The 10,000-nt window shown below is 39.5% G+C and overlaps 1 protein-coding gene and 1 long non-coding RNA gene across 3 annotated transcripts in view; one reads left to right on the forward strand and one right to left on the reverse strand.

The window, feature by feature from the left end:
* Window positions 1–805, reverse strand: part of LOC133536571 (uncharacterized) — a 1,042-nt gene extending 237 nt beyond the window's left edge. Inside the window, exon 1 of the long non-coding RNA XR_009802487.1 lies at window positions 74–805. This is a non-coding gene — a long non-coding RNA (uncharacterized LOC133536571). The remainder of the gene's footprint in view (window positions 1–73) is intronic.
* fto (FTO alpha-ketoglutarate dependent dioxygenase) overlaps window positions 1–10,000 on the forward strand; it is a 425,397-nt gene that overhangs the window by 401,178 nt on the left and 14,219 nt on the right. The gene's annotated exons all lie outside the window — the stretch shown is intronic.

The raw sequence follows: 10,000 nt of genomic DNA on the forward strand, positions 1-10,000 counted from the left end.
ATCTTTAGATATTTGTAATCCCTGGTTTTTGCTCTTTTTATTTATTAAATGAAAAAATATCAAAATGACCCACCGTATACTTCAACTTTTCTTGTCGGTTTGTTTATTTTCCCTACGTTCTCCCGGTTCCCTGAAGGCAGCAACTTGGCTAAAAGTTTTCTTGCTGCCATCACACACACACACACACACACACACACACACACACACACACCTTGTCTTCCTGCACGCAGACCCTCGGGGGGCCACGTGTCTCCCACCCCGTTTGTCCTTCTTCATCTTCCTTTTTTATTGCCAGCTGATAACGTTGCGACAATTGCCCGTAAAAAAAATTGCCGCATTCTTCCATCTCGTAGGCCGCAGCGTTGGGTAATTTGTTAGGCCGTTAAGCGCCTAATGGACGTCACCTGTTGTTGTCAAGTAGCAGTGGGGAGTAACGTCACCTCCTTTGCACTTCCAGGCAGCAGCAGTCTTTTACGGCCTCCAATTATGTGGGAGGTCTTTACCTGGCCTGGTGTGTGCGTTCTTGCCTTGGCACGTGGATATGTGTTTGTTCGAAGCGGCCTAGGCCACTTTCAACATGGCTGGCTGTGAAGGAGAGCTGCCAACATTTGTCACTGTGCATAAAAGTAGTCCAAGACTCACAACGCCCCATGGAGTCTGATTGTGCTGTGTTATTTACCTGCAAGTCCTTAAAGGGGAACATTATCACCAAACCTATGCAAGCGTCAATATATACCTTGATGTTGCAGAAAAAAGACCATGTATTTTTTGAACCGATTTCCGAACTCTAAATGGGTGAATTTTGGCAAATTATACGCCTTTCTGTTTATCGGTCTTTTAGCGATGACGTCAGAACGTGAAGTCACCGAGGTAACACACCCGCCATTTTCATTTTCACATTACAAACACCGGGTCTCAGCTCTGTTATTTTCCGTTTTTTCGACTATTTTTTGGAACCTTGGAGACATCATGCCTCGTCGGTGTGTTGTCAGAGGATGTAACAACACTAACAGGGAAGGATTCAAGTTGCACCACTGGCAAGAAATCTGCCACCAGGCCCCCATTGAATGTGCCAGAGTGTCTTCACCTTTGACCGGGGATGCTATGACAGACATGGCACAGAGATGTATGGATAACCTGCAGATGCATTTGCAACCATTAAGTCAACGAAATCACAAAGGTGAATTTTGTTGATATTGTTGACTTATGTGCTAATCAGACATATTTGGTCGCAGCATGACTGCCAGCTAATCGATGCTAACATACTATTTACGCTAGCTGTATGTACATTTGAAACTAGATACCCACATTTAATGCGAAACAAACACTTACCAATCGACGGATTTAAGTTGCTCCAGTGTCACAAGATGCGAAAGTCCTGATCGTTTGGCCCGCACATTTTACCGGCGATGCTAATAAGGTAGTCATGCTATGGGCCACTTTATTAGGTACACCCGTGCTATGGCCGAATAGCGTCAATAGCTATTCGCTCAATAGCTTCAATTTCTTCTTCAATTTCATTTTCGCTATCTGCCTCCATACTCCGACCATCTGTTTCAATACATGTGTAATCTGTTGAATCGCTTAAGCCGCTGAAATTCGAGTCTGAATCCGAGCTAATGTTGCTATATCTTGCTGTGGTAACCGCCATGTTGTTTGTATTGGCAGCCCTGTATGACGTCACAGGGAAATGGATAGTGGTTTCGAAGATAGCGAAAATAAGGCACTTTAAAGCTTTATTTAGGGATATTCCGGGACCGGTAAAATTTTGAAAAAAACTTAAAAAAAGGCGGATCGGTGCGGCGTCTTCAGTAATGCGGACGTTGTACCGATCCGTTGTGGTGAAGAAGGAGCTGAGCCGGAAGGCAAAGCTCTCAATTTACCGGTCGATCTACGTTCCCATCCTCACCTATGGTCATGAGCTTTGGGTCATGACCGAAAGGATAAGATCACGGGTACAAGCGGCCGAAATGAGTTTCCTCCGCCGTGTGGCAGGGCTCTCCCTTAGAGATAGGGTGAGAAGCTCTGCCATCCGGGAGGAGCTCAACGTAAAGCCGCTGCTCCTTCACATCGAGAGGAGCCAGATGAGGTGGTTCGGGCATCTGGTCAGGATGCCACCCGAACGCCTCCCTAGGGAGGTGTTTAGGGCACGTCCAACCGGTAGGAGGCCACGGGGAAGACCCAGGACACGTTGGGAAGACTATGTCTCCCGGCTGGCCTGGGAACGCCTCGGGATCCCCCGGGAAGAGCTAGACGAAGTGGCTGGGGAGAGGGAAGTCTGGGTTTCCCTGCTTAGGCTGCTGCCCCCGCGACCCGACCTCGGATAAGCGGAAGATGATGGATGGATGGATGGACTTAAAAAAATACATCAAGCCACTGGGAACTGATTTTTGTTTTTAACCCTTTTGAAATTGTGATAATGTTTTCCTTTAAATACTTCAGAACACTCCTGTCGATCTTTGACTGGCATTTCTGCAGTAGGTCCTTAAAACAGTGGATCACTCCTGTCATAATGAGGATCTTTGACTGGCTTTTTGTAGTCTGTCCTAATAAACAGCAAGGCACTACTGTCATATTAACGATATTTAACTCCCTTTTTGTTGTAGTCCTTAAAAACAGTGGATCAAGCCTGTCTCATAGAGGACATTTGACTATCATTTTTGCAGTAGGTCCTTAAGACAGTGGTTCAGTCTTGTCATATTGAGAATCTTTGACTGGCTTTTTGTTGTAGGTCCTTAAAAACAGTGGATCACTCCTGTCTTATAGAGGATCTTTGACTATCATTTCTGCAGTAGGTCCGTAAAACAGTGGATCACTCCTGTCATATTGCGGATCTATGACTGGCTTTTTGTAGTAGGTCCTTAAAAACAATGGATAACTCCTGTCTTATCGAGAATCTTTGACTATCATTTCTGCAGTAGGTCCTTAAAACTGTCATATTAAAGATCTTTGACTGGCTTTTTGTAGTAGGTCCTTAAAAACAATGGAATACTCCTGTCTTATAGAGAATCTTTGACTGTCATTTCTGCAGTATGTCCTTAAAACAGTGGATCACTCCGGTCATATTGAGGATCTTTGACTGGCTTTTTGTAGTCTGTCCTTAAAAATAGCAAGGCACTCCTGTCATATTGAGAATCTTTTGACTAGATATTTGTAGTCTGTTCTTACATACAGCGGAGCACTTCTGTCATATTGAGGGTCTTGTACTGGCTTTTTGTAGTCTGTTCTTACATACAGTGGAGCACTTCTGTCATATTGAGGGTCTTTTACTGGCTTTTTGTAGTCTGTTCTTACATACAGCGGAGCACTTCTGTCATATTGCGGATCTTTGACAGGCTTTTTGTATGTCCTTAAAAACATCAGCGCACTCCTGTCATATTGAGGATCTTTGACTGGCTTTTTGTAGTAGGTCCTTAAAAACAATGGATCACTCCTGTCTTATAGAGAATCACTTCTGCAGTAGGTCCTTAAAACAGTGGATTACTCTTGTCATATTGAGGATCTTTGACTGGCTTTTTGTAGTCTGTCCTTGAAAATAGCAAAGCACTCCTGTCATATTGGGGGTCTTTTGACTGGCTTTTTGTAGTCTGTCCTTACATACAGCGGAGCACTTCTGTCATATTGAGGGTCTTTGACTGGCTTTTTGTAGTCTGTTTTTAAAAACAGCAGAGCACTCCTGTCATATTGAGGATCTTTAACTGGCGTTTTGTAGTCTCTCCTTAAAAAACAACAGGGCACTCCTGTCATGTGGAGGATCTTTGATTGGCGTTTTGTAGTAGGTCCTTAAAAACAGTGGATCACGCCTGTCTTATAGAGGACTTTTGACTATCATTTTGCAGTAGGTCCTTAAAAACAGGGAATCAGTCCTGTCATATTGAGGGTCTTTGACTGGCTTTTTGTAGTAACTCTTTAAAAAAAACAATCTTTCTTTGACTGATCTTTGACAGCGTTTTTTCAATCTGTTCTGCAAAAACAGCAGCACACCCTTGTCATAGAAAAGATCTTTAACTGCAATATTTTCTGTACGTCCTTAAAATCAGTAAAGTTTTCTTGCAGTATACAGGACCTTTTACAAATTGTATTTGTAGTTTGTCCTTAAAAAACAGCAGAGCACTCCTGTCATATTGAGAATCTTTGCAGTAGGCCCTTAAAACAGCAGGTCACTCCCATCATTCAAATGATCTTTGACAAGCTTGTTTGTAGTCCATCCATCCATCCATGTTCTACCGCTTGTACCGTTTGGGGTGGCGGTGGGTGCTGGAGCCTATCTCAGCTGCTTCGGTCAAAAGTTGGGGTACACCCTGGACAAGTTGCCACCTCATCACAGGGTTTGTCCGTAACAAAAACAGCAGAGCACTCCTGTTATATTGAGGATCTTCGACTGGTGTTTTTGCAGTAGTTCTCAGTAAAGGCAGAATAGTCTTGTGATATAGATGATCTTTAGCTAGCTTTTAGTTGTCTGTCATTAAAACACAGCAGAGCACTCCCTCTTAGAGGATCTTTGACTGGTATGTTTACAGTCTATCCTTAAACAACAGCGCTTTTCTGTCAGAGATGATCTTTGATTAGTGGTTTTTGCATAAGGCCAGCATAGCACTCTTGTCATTTAGAGCAGGGGTCACCAACCTTTTTGAAACCAAGAGCTACTTCTTGGGTACTGATTAATGCGAAGAGCTACCAGTTTGATACACACTTAAATAAATTGCCAGAAATAGCCAATTTGCTCAATTTACCTTTAATAAATAAATCTATATATATATTAAAAAAATGGGTATTTATGTCTGCCATTTCGTCCTACATTTTTTTTCCTTTTACGGAAGGTTTTTTGTGGAGAATAAATGATGAAAAAAACACTTAATTGAACGGTTTAAAAGAGAAGAAAACGGGAAAAAAAATTAAAGTTACATTTTGGAACATAGTTTATCTTCAATTTCGACTCTTTAAAATTCCAAATTCAACCGAAAAAAATGAAGAGAAAAACTAGCTAGTTCGAATCTTTTTGAAAAAATTTAATAAATAATTTATGCAACATCATTAGTAATTTTTCCTGATTAAGATTAATTTTAGAATTTTGATGACATGTTTTATTTAAATAGGTTAAAACCCAATCTGCACTTTGTTAGAATATATAACAAATTGGACCAAGCTATATTTCTAACAAAGACAAATCATTATTTCTTCTGGATTTTCCAGAACAAAAAATTTTAAAGAAATTCAAAAGACTTTGAAATAAGATTTAAATTTGATTCTACATATTTTCTAGATTTGCCAGAATATATTTTTTGAATTTTAATCACAAGTTTGAAGAAATAGTTCACAAATATTTTTGTTTGAAAAAACAGAAGCTAAAGTGAAGAATTAAATTAAAATGTATTTATTATTCTTTACAAAAAAAAAATACATTTACTTGAACATTGATTACAATTGTCAGTAAGGAAGAGGAAGGAATTAAAAAGGTAAAAAGTTATGTGTTTAAAAATCCTAAAATCATTTTTAAGGTTGTATTTTTTTCTCTAAAATTGTCTTTCTGAAAGTTATAAGAAGCAAAGTAAAAAAATAAATGAATTTATCTAAACAAGTGAAGACCAAGTCTTTAAAATATTTTCTTGGATTTTCAAATTCTATTTGAGTTTTGTCTCTCTTAGAATTAAAAATGTCGAGCAAAGCGAGACCAGCTTGCTAGTAAATAAATACAATTTAAAAAATAGAGGCAGCTCACTGGTAAGTGCTGCTATTTGAGCTATTTTTAGAACAGGCCAGCGGGCGACTCATCTGGTCTTTACGGGCACCGCGTTGGTGACCCCTGATTTAGAGGATCTTTGATGAGCACCTTTGCAGTAGGTCCTTAAAACAGCTGAGTGCTCCTCATATAGAGGATCTTTGACTATTTGCTTTGATTCCAAATTACCCCCTAATGCTATAAAATGGGCACCACTTATTCTTAAGGTGCAACCTATTAGCAGCAGCTGAGCTTTTTGTGTGGTCACCAACATCGACATCGACTGCGCTTGTTTGTGTCATTGGCGCACGCTCTGATGAAAGGCAAAAGCTGTGCGTCAGATGTTAGTTTTATTAGGCCGAGCTCGTTAAAGGAGTCAAAATGAAAGGAACATGTGTCATACATATGATGGCGGCCCACCCTCCATCTCCTTTCTTTCTTTCTGGGCCACCTCAAACTCTCAAACGTGTACACTCAGCATTTGTATGCACACACCTTGCCATTCATCCAGGGCAATCTACATTAACCATGTGGCCACGCCCACACTGGCTCACTGATGAGTGAATGGGTGAATTAATACATTAGTAAGGCAACTCAGAGAATGTGTGCATGAGTGGGAGACGGGATGAATGAATGACTCCATGAATGCACTGGAAGTGTAGCTAGAAGCATCAGTTAATGGATGGATGAATGAATGAATGATTGATGGATGGATGAATTAATACATTAGAAGAGTTGATAGCATCAGTTGATGAATGAATGACTGGATGAATGATGGGTGGGTAGATGAGTACAACTGAATAGTAGCTAGAAGCAGCCGTTAATGAATACATTGATGGATGAATAAATGGATGGATGGATTAATACACTAGAATACTAGCTAGAAGCAGTAGTTGATGACTGAATTAGTGAATTAATAAATGAATGATGAATAGATGGATGAGTTAATACACTTGAAGAGTAGCGAGCATCAGTTGATTAATGAAAGAATGACAATGGATAAATGAATGAATGAATGAATAATGGTTATGTGTGGATGGACGGATGGATTAATGAATACACTAAAGAGTAGATAGCAGCAGTTGATGAATGAATGATACATAGATAAATAGATGGATGGATTAATACACTAGAATGCTAGCAAGAAGCAGTAGTTGATGAATGAATTAGTGAATTGATAGATGGATGAAGTAATACACTAGAAGAGTAGCTAGCATCAGTTGATTAATGAAAGAATGACATTGGATGAATGAATGAATAATGGACAGATGGATTAATGAATACCCTGAAGAGTAGATAGCATCAGTTGATGAATGAATGATGGATCGATAAATGGATGGATGGATTATACACTGGAATACTAGCAAGAAGCAGTAGTTGATGAATGAATTAGTGAATGAATAAATGAATGATGAATAGATGGATGAGTTAATAGACTAGAAGAGTAGCTAGCATCTGTTGATTAAGAAATTATGACAATGGATGAATGAATGACTGAATGAATGATGGATAAATACATGGATGGATGGATGGATTAATACACTAGAATACTAACAAGAAGCAGTAGTTGATGAATGAAGTAGTGAATTAATAAATGAATGATAAATAGATAGATGAATTAATACACGAGAAGAGAAGCTAGCATCAGTTGATTAATGAAAGAATGACAATGGGTGAATGAATGAATGACTGAATGAATGATGGACAGATAAATGGATGGATGGATTAATACACTAGAATAGTAACAAGATGCAGTAGTTAATGAATGAATTAGTGAATTAATAAATGATTGATGAAGACTGATTTACTAATAAACTAGAAGAGTAGCTATCAGTTGATTAATGAAAGAATGACAGTGGATGAATGAATGAATAATGGATGTGTGGGTGGATTGACGGATGGAATAAAGAATACACAAAGCAGTCGATAGCATCAGTTGATAAATGAATGACTGAATGAATGATGGATGGATTAATACACTAGAATACTAGCAAGAAGCAGCAGTTGATGAATGAGTTAGTGAATTAATAAATTAATAATGAATAGATGGATGAATTAATACACTAGAAGAGTAGCTAGCATCCGTTGATTAATGAAAGAAAGACAATGGATGAATGGATGAATTATGGGTGGATGGACGCATAGATTATTGAATATACTAAAGAGTAGATAGCATCAGTTGATAAATGAATGACTGAATGAATGATGGATGGATAAATAGATGGATGGATAAGTATAATAGTATAGTAGCTAGGACCAGTTGTTGATAAATAAATACAAAAAAATCAATGATGGATGGATGAATTAATACACTAAAATAGTTGCTAGAAGCAGTAGTTGATGAATGAATTAATACATGAATGATGAATGGATGGATGAATGAATGAATACACTAGACGAGTAGCTAGCATCAGTTGATTAATGATGGAAGAATGAATTAATGAATGATGGATGTATGGGTTAATAGACTGATGGATGGATGATACATTAGAAGAGTCGATAGCATCAGTTGATGAATGAATGACTGATGGATGGCTGGATGAATACAACAGAATAGTTGCTAGAAGCAGTCGGTGGTGAATACATTAATAAATAAATGATGATAAATAAATAGATGGATAGATGACTACACTCGAAGAGTAGCTAGCATCAGTTGATGAGTGAAGAATGATGGCTGGATGGATGAATGAATACAGTGAATGGAAGCTCAAAGCAGCAGTTGATGAATGAATTAGTGAATAAATTATGATTGGATGAACGAATTAATGAATACACTAGAAGTGTGGCTAGCAGTAGTTGAATGAATACATGATGGATAGATTAATGGGTGGATGGAATAGATTGAATGGAGACAGGCTAGATAAATGAGTGGATGAATTGTGTGTGTGTGTGTGTGTGTGTGTGTGTGTGTGTGTGTGTAATTGCAGGGCAAGGACAGATGAACTTTGACAACGTACAAAAGTAGCGCAAATTTTGCCTTCAGGGCACGTCTTGATTTACGAGAAACATGCCTGCTATTTTCATGACTCGTCTGATTGCATTCTCCGCAGTTGCAGTGCAGGGCTTGCAAAGCCATAAAAAGTCACACCTGCACAGGTGAGCTGGCGAAGCAGCTTATAGGTGCCTGGAAATGTGATGTGAAGTGCTTGCAAGTGTTGTCGAGTGGCAATGATTGATGTTCAGCAGCTTACCTTGGTGCTGCATTTACTGGGATGCTACGTTAGGCGCTATAGGGACCTTGCTAATGCCAATCGTTAAGAATTGATTGTCTGCCAGTTAGCATGGTTGCGTAAAAAGTACGGTTACACAACTTTATTCGGGGTGGAATGTTGTCCTCAGTGCAGAGGATCTTTAACCAGTAGTTTCTTAAGAACAGCAGAGCTCTCAGGTCATGTCCACAATATTTCACTACCGTTTTGCTGAAGTTCTGAAAAACACCACAACGCCTGTTTTTTAATTGCCATTCAGGCTACTATTTATGCCTGCCTCGCCCTCCAGTCAGGGCACAATGATTGTATCCTGTACGTCGCATGAAAGATCTTGGACTAGCTTTTGTTCTGTACCTGTGGGTTCATAAAAAGGAGCGCTCTTGCCTCATAAAGGATCTTTGACTACTGTTTTTTTTATGTACACCTGTCATGTAAAGGACTACTCCTTACTTTTACTTGAGTAATACATCTCTAAAGTAACTACGATTACTTGAGTACAATTTCTGGCTACTCTACCCACCTGATTACAACTGTGTACCACTTTGGATTGTATGGATATTTTTGTTGCCGGCCGTCTCGGGTGTGCTTGCCGACAGTTAAGAAACACTGATACCATTTTCTTTTGCGATAGGTCTTTTACATCTTGTCTCCGACAAAAATGGTGCATTTATCAGTGTAATTACGCCGGTCGGAAGCACTGATGTTGTCTATTAGGTGGATTTCCAGACTGTTAAGAGCCCCGGACCATTTAATGTGTGCCACCCCCCCCTGCTCGAGTGGGCCGGAGATTGAGCGGGGCGGCTGGCGGACCACCCTCCACTTTCCTAACAAGCCTTGAGGAGAACTACTAAGCGATGTAACTGTGTGAAAGTGGGGTTAATCATTTTATTTACTTGTTTCTCCCTCTCCTCGTCTGTCTGTATCATATCTCCCACCAACTGATGGAGGCCGGTGGAAAAAATAAAAATAAAAAAAATCGATGAGTAGCGCATTACAGTAAAACGTATTGATTAGGAGACCTGCAAGGCAGCCGTGGTCGCAGAGATGGTGGAATGATGCAATGCTTAAAGGA

Source organism: Nerophis ophidion, linkage group LG02, assembly GCF_033978795.1.
Source record: "Nerophis ophidion isolate RoL-2023_Sa linkage group LG02, RoL_Noph_v1.0, whole genome shotgun sequence".
Classification (NCBI taxonomy): Eukaryota; Metazoa; Chordata; class Actinopteri; order Syngnathiformes; family Syngnathidae; genus Nerophis; species Nerophis ophidion.